The 16,052-nt window shown below is 42.8% G+C and overlaps 1 protein-coding gene and 1 pseudogene across 8 annotated transcripts in view; one reads left to right on the top strand and one right to left on the bottom strand.

The window, feature by feature from the left end:
* Window positions 1–931: 931 nt before the first annotated feature.
* On the bottom strand, window positions 932–10,522 carry LOC144592260 (RNA-binding protein 8A pseudogene; annotated as a pseudogene).
* sema6a (sema domain, transmembrane domain (TM), and cytoplasmic domain, (semaphorin) 6A) overlaps window positions 3,877–16,052 on the top strand; it is a 102,087-nt gene continuing 89,911 nt past the window's right edge. Inside the window, exon 1 of one of the 8 annotated variants that reach the window (XM_078396303.1) lies at window positions 3,877–4,476. The gene's annotated coding sequence lies outside the window, so the exon portion shown is untranslated. Of the gene's footprint in view, window positions 4,477–4,612; window positions 4,633–5,106; window positions 5,126–16,052 lie in introns of those variants that run through there. The other 7 variants (XM_078396304.1, XM_078396309.1, XM_078396310.1 and 4 more) reach the window with 7 other exon arrangements.

Raw genomic sequence — 16,052 nt, forward strand, 5'->3', positions numbered from 1 at the left:
TCAGGATTGGCTATTTTTTAATTTCGTTGTACTCGTTGCAATGACAATAAATGAATATTATTATTATTATTATTATTGTAATTGGTCAAAAGGCCTTGGATGTTAGGAGGTGAGTAACTCCGTGGTGCTCATAAAAAAACAGTGTTTATGTGGCTAGCCCTGATGAACCTCTGGATTGGTGCTGGATTAACCTAGTATCAAAAGTAACATATGCTAAGGGCCCCGCATTTTCGAGGGCCCCGCACTAAATGCTTGGAAGCTGTCTGCTGAAACCGGCACCTCACGATCTGGCAACATTTCGGGGGAGCTGCATGCTGCATGGTACGTAATCATTATGGACGTCATTAATAACATGATATGAATAAATAATTTTGTTCAAATTTAACTTTTAATTGTCCCATATTAGGCCAGGGGTGGGTGGGGGGGGGGGTGGGCCCGGACACTGTAGGAAAAAACCTGGAAATGCTGGTTAAAATCGAAGGTAGACCCAAAATGCTGGAGTAACTGCATGGTACAGGTATGTAGGTTAATTGGCTGGGTAAATGTAAAAATTGTCCCTAGTGGGTATAGGATAGTGTTAATGTACGGGGATCGCTGGGCGGCACGGACTTGGTGGGCCGAAAAGGCCTGTTTCCGGCTGTATATATATGATATGATGATGATGATGATGAACTCAGTGGGACAGGCAGCATCGCTGGAGAGAAGGAATGGACGACGTTTTGGGTCGAGACCCTTCTTCAGACTGAAGATTTAAAAGAAAAACTAAAATATGTTATTTCTGAGTGTTGTTTTGCACATGTCAACCATACGTTCCTCTCTCCACCCTCTCCCCAGCCCCACGACAGTCCAGACTGAGATTAAATGGCCCCTGTAACACACAGCTCAGTTTGGGCACAGCGATCTGCAGCCGTTTCGCTCCCAGCCCCACCGGTCACTCCGCACTCCGTCCCGGCTCAGTGACGTTTCCGTCCGGGCTCCGGCTTCTGCGGCCACTCCGCCTCTTGCTCCTAAGGGCCCCCCTGACGAAGCCCCAGTCCATACTGATTGGCCACCCAGCCAGCTCCAACCCGTTCAAACCCCCCATGGCCGCCTGCACCTCCTTGTACTTCAGCAGAGCGTTGCCCTTGAGGTAGCTGGTGCGCTGGTCCAGGTTGAGGTGCAGGTTCTTGATCTCAACATACTCGGCAAACCTGTCGTGGATGTCCTTCCTCCTCAGTGGCTTCCTCGTGGACCGCGGTCACAAACAAGATCCATCCCTCCATCGAGCGTTGAGGGCCTGGCTCATTGCCGTCTTGCTCCACGTAGTCGTAGTCTTCTCGCAGCCTGGATCGAGCGCCTTCCTTGGAGCCAAATCCTCTCCCCTTCCTCTTCTTCACCTTCTCCTTCAGTTTGTGGATGCTTTTGTCGCCCTCGTCTTCCATGGCAAAGTCCTCGCCACCTGCCTCATGGAGGTCCAGCAGAAGATGGGTAACTGTAATTCTTTTTGTGCACAACCCGCAGGCATTGCCACTTTCATTTCACTGCACATCGAGTATGTGTATGTGACAAATAAATTTGACTTGACTTGACTTGACTTGACGTTTTGGGTTGAGACCCTTCGGTAGGGTCTCGACCCAAAACGTCACCCATTCCTTCTCTCCTGAGATGCTGCCTGACCCGCTGAGTTACTCCAGCATTTTGTGTCTATCTCCTGACAGTGTACGCCCGGGCGCCGCCTAGCGGAGGTTGCATAGCGACCCGCCTCCCGGCCTAGGCGGCTGCCATTGGTGGAACGGGAGCATGTGGCCGCTGGCTGGGTGGGGTCACGTGGGGCGCGGGGTGGTGACGTCACCTTGTCCAATATTTGAGAGTGAGGAAGTTGGCAACCCTAGCTACAGGCCCCGTACTAGCTTAATCCAGCCCTGCTCTGGACAATGGTGACTCCCATCCCTCACACCCACCCTGCTTCACTATGGTAATGCCATTGAATGTCAATAGGTGGTCAAATACTTCCAAACAAACAGTCCCAGGAGGAGCCCTTACAATCCCTGACAATCGGTGCCATTCAGTCAGATGGGTGACATTGTGCATGGCCTTCTTTGCAGCCCATTCCCCACCGTTCTCTTTTTTCCCCCAATTCAAAAAAACGATTGATCTCACTTTGTGACTGAACATCCGCAGCCATTTGCGGTAAGGAATTACAACGATTTACAACTGTCTGTGTAAATAAGTGTTTTTATCTCTCGCCTCACGTTTAAATGCCCAACTCTTTATCCTGAGGCAGTTCCCCTAATTCTAGACTCTCCATTCATGTCCATGCATGCATGTGGGCATTCTTCGTTATGTAGCAACCCACATGTATGAATAATTATGCCTTCTGTACAATTATGTATTCTTTACCGCACGCTTATATAGTCAATCTTTCATTCCCACTCAAAGCAACCAAAAAGGGCCGAAGACTAGTACTGAAAGTGATAAAAACAAATCATGGAAATGTTTGCAAGGTGGCAGGTTTTTCGCTGATCGGCACTTCTGGGCAGGATTTACTTGATTTCTTACATTTTTAATCTACTAAAAGTAAATATCAAGCAGCAATGTGAATGCATCCCCCAGCGTTTAAAATGAAGTGAGCGAGGAGATTAAATTAATCATTTGGTACGGGGCGGGAGAGATAATGGGAGGACGGGAGGAGGAATGAAGGGGAAAGGGCCATGGGGACGGAGAAAAGAGGGTGCAGGGAGATGTGGGCAATTTTAAGGATGTATTTTAAAGAAGCCGTCATTAGGAGTATTCCTCTGGAGAATGCCACGCAGTGTTTCTGCGGCCACTAGGTTTGCTGACGGTCCTGCTGGCTATTACAATGAGGACACCAGAAGAGGTACCTGCCGCATTAGGAAACAACAGCACGCATTGGGAACATCGGTTTGCGAAGAGCCAGTGTAGACAAGACGAAGTTATTTATATTAAACAATCACTGTAGCTTGTTAAAGGAAACTGGCTTTTCTGCTTCGTAATTTGCACAGAAGTGAAACTTGACATGAGAATATAAACCAGCAATCTGCAGTTCCTTCCTACGCATAAGAATGGTTTGCTGAAGTTGTAACGTCTTTCCGTGCTCTCACTCCCCCCCATGTTTGTGTCTCTCTCTTGCCTTTCTATCTTTTATTGTTCGCACGTCCTTTTTTTTGTTGCAATCACCTCGCGGTCTGTTGTGAACCAGCCTGTGGGTCATTCACCTATTTACTGCCGCTCTCTTTATAGCCCAGGTGTTCATTCCCTCCGTTACTTTTCTTCCCAACTGAGATATCCCCATGTGATGAACTAATATATCCGCAAAACTTCATTTAAACAAAAGCAGTTGCAGACAAGCGAATAAAACTTATTTTCCCGTTTGCAACTGACCTTTGTTTAGCGAAGTATTCTATTCCGTATTTCCAATCGTTGTATTGTTCCAATGGTCTAAATACAGAAGAATATTTCTACCTGCCAATGTTATGATTTTAATCTGCCATTGTTTTAAATCTCAGATGTCAACAAACGCGTGAATAAAATTAAAAGTGGGGGGGGGGGGGTGGAGTATGAAAATGCGAATAGGTAACATTTCTTACTGTTCTCTGAAATAAAAAAAATCAGCAGCTTTGCTTTGCAAGTAAAGAGGTGTTTTAATGATAGATTGCAATCCACATGTTGAAACTCAATGGTAGATTAACAGGATATATCTCAGTGTTGTAAACGGATTGGCTCTTAAACCAATCCCGGCGAACTGATCATTTCCAAAGTGTCAGTTGCTGGACGGCTGTGAGGATTTCTTTTCATTCAATTTCGCATGAAGTTGGAAACGATGTCCTAAAATGCCTGCATAAATGCTGAACAGTTGATCTCGGGCTGGCTGGGGAACAGCACTCCCTGAGTGCAAAGCGTTGGTTCATTCCGAAGAAATAAAATCCAGGCCGGGTTTTGATCGCTGCCTCTTGCAAAGCGGATAGCCAGTGACAGCTGGAGTTTGAAGGCAAGGATGAGGGTAGTACTGGGGCATACGCTCGTAAGACAGGCTGCTTGTCCTGCACATCTCCAAATAAGATGACTCGGAGCCTGAGTAGCCAGCGCCGTCCCAGTCTGTTGTGACAGGACCTCGGACAAGGAGCTACAGGCTTACACCAGCGGCTGCAGGAGAGGTCGGCTTCCACTTGAGCCAAGTCTCTCCCCCTCCCCTTGATAGTGGCGCGGATCGGCGAGAGTTTTCCTGGGTGGATTTCTGGCGGATTTGCATGAACAGGATTTTTTTTTTGAGCAGTAAAAGTTCCACATGCAGCCGGGAAGGTCGGGGGATCGCCAACTTACTCGCCCCCTTCTCCGGGAAGGACAGATGTGTTCCCCTCACAGGGGCTGACGAGCGCTGTGTGAGTCAAGCTGGCCACAGATAGCCTTAAATGGATTACTAATGAGACACCAGTGCCACTGGTTCGAGTCCTTCGCCTGCCTTTGCCAACCCAGAAGGTAGACTGACTCTCTGATTATTCCTCGGATCAAGGCTTTGCACCTTTGTTTTAGTGTGTGGCGAGCATGTGCTCTTTGTTATTTTGCGCCTCTTTTCTTGAGATTTGTTCAAATAGTTGCTCACCCTCGGCCGTGACCATATCTACAGGGAGCTGTGTGAGTAGAACCGAGGCGTTTGGATTGTACAGTATCTCTCAGCTGCTGGCATTAAGCTCCCAAGGACTGGTGCGAACTCTCTGGCGGTATTGCATCTCGCTTCTAGGTTTCTTTTGTTGTTATTGAGTGCCGAGGCTGGTTTTAATTTTTGACACAGATGCTAAATATATTTTATTTTTCTAACGAGCGTGCAGAAACCACATCATCTGTGTGTTATTTAGAAAATACGTTTCTTTTCTTATTTGTTAAAGTTTCCTTCCAAATTTCTTTCATTCCCCCGTTCGCTTTTCTTCATAAAATGCTACCTTTTGGGCAGCACTTTTAAATACTAAACGGCTTTCTTTTTGTGTGCACTAGACACCAGTAGTTAGTAGCCCGGGTCAATTTACAAAAACCTTTGAACAGACCGTAATTGCTTAGAACCTAAGGTTTCGCGGAGCAAGCGTGGAGGTTGGCGTTGTGTGTGGAAAGTCCGGGAGTGGGTGCGGACTGAGTGAGGACTGATCTTTCTCTCTGCCTTTGTTCTATGTGTCCGTAAAACAGTTAAAGAAATAGTTTAAAGTAACCCGCGGAAACCATAATCAATGGTCCAAGTCTATAAACCTCCACGTGCATTTTAGTTTAGATTAAAAGCAGTACAGTTGCTACATTACAATACGTGGAACAAGAGGACTGTGTCCTGTGCTGAGCACCCACCAGCGAAATAGTTTAGTCGCAATGTGTAGCACTTGTGTGGTTACCTACTCTGCGAGGCTAGCGTCCCCGTCAAACACTCCCAGGGCAGGGAGTTAGATTCAGAATGGGGAAAAAAGAGGGTCCCTGGTGTCTTGGAGTGGGTGATTTGGAGCGCGGAGGATGTGATCAGGCCAGGGGTGGGTGTCCAACAGCTGCTTATGCAGGCAAAATGCGATGTGGAATAACATCACAGGCGCCGAGCAAATGTAATGCAGCTTGTGGCGGCGGGAGTGCGGTGGGGATGTTTCTTAAAGGCGTCTGTCGTCTCTGTTGTGAAGTGGAAATGAGCCACATTTTAAGAGATGCACAATGTGAAATCTGCATTTTAAATGTTCTGTGGCATGTGGGATATCTTGACTGGACTGGAATCAGTCTCCTGAGACCCGCTCCCATCCTTCACAAAACTGGTGTCAGTGTTCAACTGAGCCGAGCTGAGATCCATCTCCAATCGCTGTTTGCATAGTCGAGCGCGTCTTTTCCTTTTGCGTAGAGGAGGGTTAAATGGATACAGTGGGTAGGACTGTCGAACCACATAAAAGCTTTCAATCAGTGAACGGGGAAAATCTGCACTTTCAAATTGTCTTTGTGTGCGTGTGGATCCTACGGGCTTGAGTTATCGCTCAGTCAGGATCTTCATCTATTAATCATGGAAGCTACTTACTTATTCAGTTTCCATAGTTTCAAAGCCTCTGATAGTGTTTTAGTATCTTGGGAATGGCTGGAAATACAGTAGGGCCACATGCTCACCAGTTTTTCTGGCAGCAGCGTGGAACTTAACAAAAAAAAAAAGGTCCAGGGTGTCGGGAAGTCTCCCTCTTCCCAATCCTGCCTCTCCCATGAACTTTGTGCAGAGTGATTTGATTCTCATTTTGCAAAAGGTTACGAGTTAGCTTTGGACAGCAAGAATATTTTTACTTATCAAACGGCACGTGTAGAGTGAAACGATAGGCTCTCCAATCATCTCTGAGCATTTGCAAATAGCAATCATGATTTCATGATTATGCATCAGCAGATGCTATATTTTCTCATTGGAACCTTATGCCGGATACAGTTATTCCATATGGAGGTGTCTGGCACTTTGAAGTGTTAACCCAGTTTTTTGATCAGGTTGCTCTGTGGCTTTCCCAAAGGCCATTGCTGAGTGTCAGACTGCCTGATTTTGCTCATCCGAGCAACGTAGGGGTGTTGAGTATGTTGATGTTTGTGTACATGACAGAGTGTTTATATATATTTTTTACACTTCTACGTTCCTGTCACAATGCTAATCTGGGAAATCGCGGTTCCTCCCCCAGATGAGGATTGTGTGAGAGCAGAGCTCCCGGTCCCCTCCCTTCCTCTCTCTTCCTCTCTCCACACTCTCAGAACTGCGGGGCTCGCCGCCCGTTCTCCTCGCCCTTCTTTTTTTGTTCTATGCTCCATCTGGTGGCCTAAGCTGGAATCGGCGCAAGCAGTCAAGTCAGCAGGGTTCAAATGTCAATCGAGACAAAGATTCAAAGGTGGGATCCTGCGGTAGTGGGCCCTGGCAATGTGTTGCTTGAGATATAACATTACCTTCAGAGGGGGAAATTAGTTAACCGGCCTTTGCATTATGCTGAAGTGTTGGGTTGCCGAGGTGTAATAAAGTGCCCTAATCCTTTCATTGTGCTGTGCTTGGAGAAAATCTGTAATGTTGTGATTCGATATTAGTGGAAGCTTTATTGGATCAAAGGGTAGTCATACGCAGAAGGGTTGCTTGCCCAGATATGATTGTCTAATGTTTATGGGTCTGCACTAAAATGATCAGGGCTTCTGCTGAAATGCAGTATTGCCGCTGTAGCATCAAAAGCAAGTTTAGCTTTGATGCAGCTGCTTTATTGAACGTTTCCATTTTAAGTTTACAACTGTTTGCTAAGCTTAATTATTGCAGAATGCATCATTGTTTTACTCTGCACTTGACTGTAAGGCAGATCCAGAAGATGTGCTGACTGATCCTTGCAGCATTATTTTGCTGCAGTGAATGAGGTACCTAAAACTGTCAGCAGACTTTTATTCCTTATGATTTACTAAAATGCAGGATATGGAGTTTTACATTTCAACTGTGTTTGTTCTGTGGTTACTTAGATCTTTTTTATGATGTACTGTGATAGTTTATAGTTTGCGGAAGCAGTTTCCACGGAATAAAAAAACATGGAATTGTTATGGCACATGGGAAGGCCATGCAGCCATTGTGTCTTAATCCAGCAACCCAGTCTTCTCACACTATCACTCCCCCCCCCCCCCCCCAATACAAGCATCGACAATGGAAAGTAAATTTTCAACACTAGTTTCCAGAAACTTTGTTTTAGTTTGCATGTTACATAACATTGCAAGAGAACTGCTGAATGTGCCCACTGCACACACAGCAGTGGGGGGATGTGCCATCTGTAAACATTATAGCACGAGTGCAAAAATGTCTTCAGCCCAGTGATAGAAGGGATGTTTTATAGCAGTGCTTCTGAAAACATGGCTTTACATGCGTAAATGAATGCCTAATGTCACATATATTGTGTACACGTGTTTTATTGAGATTTTATTGATACTGGTAGTGGTAATAGACAATAGGTGCAGGAGTATGCCATTCGGCCCTTCGAGCCAGCACCACCATTCAATGTGATCATGGCTGATCATTCTCAATCAGTACCCCGCTCCTGCCTTCTCCCCATACCCCCTGACTCCGCTATCCTTAAGAGCTCTATCTAGCTCTCTCTTGAAAGCATTCAGAGAACTGACCTCCACTGCCTTCTGAGGCAGAGAATTCCACAGATTTACAACTCCCTGACTGAAAATATTTTTCCTCATCTCTGTTCTAAATGGCCTACCCCTTATTCTTAAACTGTGGCCCCTGGTTCTGGACTCCCCCAACATTGGGAACATGTTTAGTCAACTCTTCTTGTTACGAAGGCCAACATTCCATTCCATTAGCTTTCTTCACTGCCTGCTGTACCTGCATGCTTCCTTCCCACCTTCGCTCGACCTGGACCCTTCCTTTCAATGACTGATGCACTAGGACACCCAGATCTCGTTGTATATCCTCTTTTCCTAACTTGACACCATTCAGATAATAATCTGCCTTCCTATTCTTACCACAAAAGTGGATAACCTCACACTTATCCACATGAAACTGCATCTGCCATGCATCTGCCAACTCACACAACCTGTCCAAGTCACCCTACACCTCATAGCATCTTCCTCACAGTTCACACTGCCACCCAGCTTTGTGTCATCTGCAAATTTGCTAATGTTACTTTTAATCCCTTCATCCAAATCATTAATGTATATTGTAAATAGCTGCGATCCCAGCACTGAGCCTTGTGGTACCCCACTAGTCACTGCCTGCCATTCTGAAAGGGACCCATTTATCCCCACGCTTTCTGTCTGCCAACCAATTTTCTAGCCATGTCAGTAACCTACCCCCAATACCATGTGCTCTCATTTTGCCCACTAATCTATGTCGGACCTTGTCGAAGGCTTTCTGAAAGTCAAGGCACACTACATCCACCGGCTCTCCCATGTCCATTTTCCTAGTTACATCCTCAAAAAATTCCAGAAGATTAGTCAAGCACGATTTCCCCTTCGTAAATCCATGCTGACTCGGAACGATCCTGTTACTGCTATCCAAATGCTCCGCAATTTCGTCTTTTATAATTGACCGATCTCCGGGGTCTCCTGTAGTCCATGTTCACTCCCCTTTGAAACGGTCTCCCACCTTCGCTCGACCTGGACCCTTGGCGTGACAGCATCACAGTAGGTCTGGTCCAGGAAACTCTCGCATTCCCGGATGGCTCCGAGATCATCCAGCTGCTTCTCCAACTCCACAACACGTCCATTCAGGAGCTGCACATGGACACAATTCTTGCAGGTGTAGCTCCCAGATGCTCCAGCGGTGTCTACCTTCCCACATCCTGCAGGAAACACACTGCACCAACTTGCCTGCCATTACTTTAGTGTCAAAAAACAAATCATGCTCAAAAACAAGTGTATCCTCCTCACCTCAGCCTCCTCGCTGAAGACTCGCAGCCAAAGACTCGCACTTTTCTCACAGGGCACTTCCCTCGACAGGGAAACATATGGTCTTATATAAGAAAATAACTGCAGATGCTGGTACAAATCGATTTATTCACAAAATGCTGGAGTAACTCAGCAGGTCAGGCAGCATCTCGGGAGAGAAGGAATGGGTGACGTTTCGGGTCGAGACCCTTCTTCAGACTGATATGATAGCTATCTTTCTTTTTCAAGATATAGAATGATTAAAATACTCCATTGTGTGCTTTGTCCTTGAATAAGTATGTGTTTGTATTTTTTAAGCAATTGCATAAGGATGATATTTAGTCAGTGATGGTGTCTGGTGCCTTCTCCGGTTGCTAAATGGAAAAGTTTGATTACAGATAAGTTTAAACAAATCCAAGGATCATAAATCAGATTTACCAAACATCAACAGGCAGAATTCTCACCAGCAGAGCAAAGCCTTTTAATGCCCCATTGAATGAGAATTTAAATCATGCAATGAACTAGAGTCATACAGCACAGAAACAAATCCTTCGGCCCAACTCGTTCATGCCGACCCATATGCCCATCTAAGCTAACTCCATTTTCCTGCATTTGACTCTTATCCCTCTAAATCTTCTCTATCCATATACCTGTACAAATATTTGTTAAATGTTGTTATGGTATCTGCCTCAACCACTTCTTCTGGCAGCTCATTGCATATGAGTACCATTCTCTGTGTGCAAAGATTGCCCCTCGGGTTCCTTTTAAATCTTCCCCCTCTCCCCTTAAACCTATGCCTGCTAGTTCTTGATTCCCTAATCCTGGGAAAAAGACTGTGTGCATTCACTCTATCTATGCCGCCCATGATTCATTACCTTTTTATACGATCACCTCTCAGAATCCTATGCCCCAAGGCATAAAGTCCTTACCTGCCCAACTTCTCCCTATAATTGATTTCCTTAAGTCCACGAAACATCCTTATGAATCTTTTAAGCACTCTTTCCAGCTCAATGGCATCTTTCCAAAGTGGGGTGACAAAACTGAATGCAATACACTGCAATGTCTTGTGCAACTCCAATATAAATTCCCATCTTCTGTATTCAATGCCCTGATTGATGGAGGCCAGTATTGCAAAAGCCTTATTCGCCATCCTGTCTACCTGTAACACCACTGACAGGGAACAATGTGCTCATACTCCTAAATCTGTTCTACAACACTCCCCTGCCATTCCTTGTGATAGATGTGCCATTTGCAATTCCTCAGCCTATTTACCCAGATGATCAAGATTTTGCTGTAACTCTTGATAACCTTCTTCACTTAGTAGAATCAATAGATTGGCAAATGAAAGAATTCACCAATCTGTGTGTGCAACATCAAGAGTTCAGAGAATCAATTTAATTGTCATATGTACCAACAATTGAATAATTAAATTCTTAGTAGCAGCATAGCAGGCCTATAAACACAATACACGTAGATAATATATAATAAATGAAAATAAAGTGATTTATTAATGACCCCAATACTAGTGCAAAAAACCCCAAAAGTTCATGGTAAAGCCAAAGTACATAGTTCATCATTGAGGTTATTGTTGTAAAGTGTACAAGAGCCTGATATTTGTTGGGAAGAACTGTTCTTGACCTAGTGGTCAGACTCCTATGCCTTCTTCCCAATGGTAAGAGTGCAGTCAAGGCAGGAAAAGCTTTGCACACTTTTAGGTGTTATGTGAAAAATGGTAGTGTGTGGAATGCTAGAGCTAATGTCCTCCCTGGAGGACACAGTATTTGCCAATTATTGGCTGCACAAATATGTTCCAGCTGAAAGAGAAATAATCACTTTTCCTACAAATTATAAAATCAATCTTCTGGGCTTTCAAAGCAAAGTAATTGAGATTAATAAATATATCCATCAGCATCATTGCTGAAAGAACATCTAAGGAAGGCTTGCATTTCTATAGCAGCTTGCTTGTCTTTCTTCAATATCCTAAAATGCTTTACCATCACTTTAGAAATCTAGGAATAATGACACCCCATTGTACATAGTAACGGTCCACAAACATTGTTAAAATCGCTAGATTGGTCAGGGCACTACTATCAACCCCCCCCCCCCCCCCCACCGCCCTTCTTCATAAATAGTGCCATTGGATCTTTTGCATTAACTAAAGAAAGCAGACATTTTAACACCTCAGAGCAAAAACAGCCCACTTGAGAGTGCAGCATTCCCTGTCATTTTCATGCTCAAGACGTGAGAGCACAATCAATATCGTGATAGCTGGCACTGGCTGGAAACAATGCCTGCTCAATGGAATCTGATTGGTTTTATTCTGAGTTATTCAAGCCCTGCAAATGTCACTACTAGACTAGCCCACTCAAAATAATGATGGGGCAATCCAGACCAGCTATAAATTTTGTTTAAAAATGGTAATGTTTTTATGACAAGATAAAAAGTAAGAATTTCAGAAGATAAAATATGGTTTAATTATGCATATGTGCAATGCAATGCATAGATTACTTTAATAAATTAAGCCATACTTTCTTTGAAGATGTGAAGATTAAGTTTGATTGAAGCTGAAAGAACTGATCATAGATGAGGGCTATTAAGATGCTGCAGGAAGGATTTGAAAATGTGTCTGCTCTTGAGTAGGATTTGTTAGTGGATTTGTTTCAGTTCTGATGTTCCCTGCTGAAATATCATGACAATTCCTGAGAAGGTTTGCTGCCCCTGAACACCAGGCACCAATGAACCTTTGCTGGTTTGTGTATTTAATATATTCAATGTTTCTCCATACAGGAGAAGAAGATCTATATTCGAGTCGTGGCAATCTAACATTTCTTTAGTTGATTCCATCTGATATCTCCACCTAAGCTGTAGAGTTCAGAGTAAAATTCCACAAATTTCAGAGAAACCTGTGCACTATATACACCAGAAGAAAATTTAACTACATAGACAACATTTTGTGTTTTTTTAGCCATAAAGCCCACAATCTTCCGAAGTACTGTGAAGAAAACAACCGGCGAACATTATAGGTTCCTAATGAAACAGGGATGTCTCATTTGGTGCCATTCATAATAAAGATGTCAGGCAATGTTAGTTACATATGTAGCTGCTAATAAAAAGTCAACCTTGAGAATTGGAAGCAGTAAATGAAAAGCAGAGGAAAGGATCTGTAACAGGTTGTTTAAATTCTGCTAGCAGGCACACTGCCCTCAAATGGCTGAGGTTTCTCATTGCAGTTGGTTGGAGGGACCAGGTACTAAAAAGCATGTTGTTATGATAATTATGAATACTATTATCATTGCATCTCCTTTGGTCAGAAAAAAACATAGTTATAGGGGCCGTGTTGTACATGGGCTGCAGAATAGTTTGTGTTTACCTAAACAAATAACTGCAATTTAGAAATATAGTTCACATTTATAGGTGGTTTACAGAATTATGAATGGACATGCTACAGTAAAATAAATGACATCCCTGCCCCCATCCGTGAACAAGTGTTACTTCTTTCAATGTTAGTATTTGCCATATGGTTACGGTACCTGTTGATTTTGATTTCTAACTTCCCAGGAAGGGAGTGGGGGAGGGTGGAGGGAGGGTGGGAGTAGAAGGAGCTCAACCTTATACCTAAAATGGCAGTTAGATCCACACTGATTAGAAGAAGCTGCCTGTCATCAAGTAGGTAGTTTGACCATTGAACCACAGAAATACCAGCTGAAACAAAATCATTTAGCCGTTGGGCTTGTGAGTCTCAAAAATATAATAATTGCAGTTTTAGAGTTTGAAACTGGCATGAAATCATGGAAGGTTTATTGGTGTCCTTTCAAGATACAGAGGTAACTGTGAATTGGTTCTGTCTTTTTATTTCAGATATTTCACCTCACTGTCTCAGCACAATAATCAATCTGTGACATCCACAGATCAGTTCAGAAACTCTAAAATGAGTTTTTTTAACTGGCTTGCAACTCGTTTAAAATGGATGAGTTTACACAACTCATACCTAATCTTAGGTGTCAGCTCCTAAGACCACAAATGTATCCCTGAAATTAATCTATTATACAAATTGATTTCAAAAATGCATTAGAAGTATACACCGATTAGATTGAAGGAAATGTATTCAGAAAGATACTGCAACCTCTGTAGGGTGTCAGTAATAGAGTTTCATGATTGTCTGGGCTTGTAGGAGCAGAAACCACTCTGTTCATGTATCCATTCATTGCAGGGTAATACAAAAGTTAGTATGAAAGCAGGGCATAAAATTCATAGTTTTACTTTTATTAAATAATAATTCATAATTTTATTCTGGGTGTTAGGTGTAAGTGTTAAGAGACTTTGATTAGTAATCAATCAGATTTTGAATGTTCTCGGAAAAACATATGATTCATTATAGATATGTCTTGCAATCGATTTGAGAGCAGTACCCTGCAAATAGACTGGGACAGTTAATATTTTGATCAAATGTTCACTTAAAATTACACCACCCAGATAGTGCCAAATGTTTAGCAAAAAACAAACTTCTGCAGGAACTCAGCAAGTCAGGAAGCATCTGTGGAGATCAATGAACAGACCATGTTTTGGGTTGGAATCCATCAGACTGAAGGAATAGAGGGGAGATAGCTGGTCGAAAGAGGTGTGTTCAACAGAGTGAATGCCTCGTCTATGCTTGATATTACCAACGTAGAAGAGGCCACATCGAGAACATTGAATGTCTCCACAAAGAGCGATTATGTCTCCATCATTTGTTTGTTAGTGTACTTCCAATTTTTCAATACTAGTGCTTGGAAAATGCCAAAGCCTTTCTTCTTTTCTCAATTTAATAAATGTCCTGCAAATGGTGAATAATGTCAATGACTATATGCAGTCTGTATTGAGAGGGGGATTGAGCAATCTCTCTCAACTATTTAGTCCTTTAATAATGTTGAAGTTGATGCTATGCTGTGATTATTTTCTAAGAAAGGTCTTTTTAACCAACTATTTTGTCCACCTGCTTTATTTATACTGCAAAGGGTTTCATGAAGTTCTTTGAATTTGTTGAGGGGATGCTTTGAAATCAATTGAATTTTAAAGAAATCAATATTTCTAGCCTTCATTACCTGTAACTATCTGGATCCTTAGAGCCTGCATTTGTCCTGCCAGAGGATAGCTCATTATAAATTGGCAAAGTGTAGAGTCTCTACAAATGTCACCAGTTTAAAAAAGATAAGTAACAATGATGTGATTGTTTGATGTTTGTTTTACCTTTGTACTCAAGATGATGTCTATATATTTTCTGCCAAAGCCACTCATTTTTTTAAACAAAATGTAGCTCTCTTGTTGATGCAACCATCTCATCTTAAGGTGGATTTTGGAAGAAGTTTCCTTTGTGCTCTATTTGTGCTGGAGCTGTAGGTCAAGTTATAAAGTCTTCTTTGTAAATGCTTTTGATTACTCTTCATTGATGCAGAGAGAAATCCATCTCCTACTCTAACCAGACAAATGTTGGTCACATTACGCTCATGTACTGAAAGCAAAGTAGCTCAACATAAACAACTCCGTATTTAAAAATTGCCCTTCTTGTCTCAGGAATATTAACTCCTTGCAATATTGTGCAAGTCAACCTCTGATGCTTCATGCCAGGTGTTCTAAGCAAGTTTTATCATTGTCAACAAGGGCTGCTTGACTACATTGGCTGTGTAGCCAACCCAACCTTGTCCACTTCACATTATGGTGTGTTTCTAACAAAGTCTAACATTGTTTTATATAACCAGAAATTAACTTCAAAGAAGCAGAGAGACCAATTGTTGCACCTTATCAACCAAGTTGTTGGTCAGCTGAATCAGTTAGACCAAATATTGAATCTGGATCTACATAGTTTAGTTACTGCAGTCTGTGTATTAAAGTGTCTGCATGTTTAATGACCATTATAATAGTCTTAATCTTACAATTACTAAAAAGTTTTTAGTCTTACAATTTCTAGCCACATTGATCCTCTTTTTGTATTCATTCAAAAATGCCTTTTCAGATTCCAGTTAGATCCAATAGTTGTGCAAACAGGGAATGAGCAACATATAATCTGGGATTTCAATTGTTTAATTATTTATTAATTGCACAAAAGCAGACATGGTTTAAATCTGTATGTTTGGGAAGCCACATGTGTACTGGACAATTGGTTGCTTTCAGTCTTTTTATGTGTTGTGTTTGAATTCAGTTTCTAGGAATTAATCTTGATCAAACACTGGCTACCAGCAATTCACACTAACAGCAAGTGCAGAGTTACTACCTAATGCCAGGCTCCCTTGATCCAAATCATAAACAAGGTCAACATCAAATTGTGTATGCTGTCAGTCTTTTCAATGCTGTACAAAAAAAATTAGAAATGATTTGGCAGAATGCCTTGTCATTACTATCAGCATCAGTTCTGTAACCGCAGAGTCAGTGGCTCAGGCAAATGAAGAATAGCACTCAAATGTAGAAACAAGGAACTGCAGATGCTGGTTAACAAGAAAAGTCACAAGGCGCTGGAGTAACTCCGCTAGTGAAGCAGCATCTCTGGAGAACATGGTTTGATTACATTTCAGGTTGGGACACTTTTTCAGACTGATTGTGATGCAAGCAGGAATAAAGCTGGAAGAGAGGAGGAGCAGGCAAAGCCTGGCAAGTAATAGGTGGATACGGGTGCAGGGAGCTTTAGGGTGGCAGACAGTTGGACAGAG

This window comes from Rhinoraja longicauda, chromosome 3 (genome assembly GCF_053455715.1).
Source record: "Rhinoraja longicauda isolate Sanriku21f chromosome 3, sRhiLon1.1, whole genome shotgun sequence".
NCBI lineage: Eukaryota > Metazoa > Chordata > Chondrichthyes > Rajiformes > Arhynchobatidae > Rhinoraja > Rhinoraja longicauda.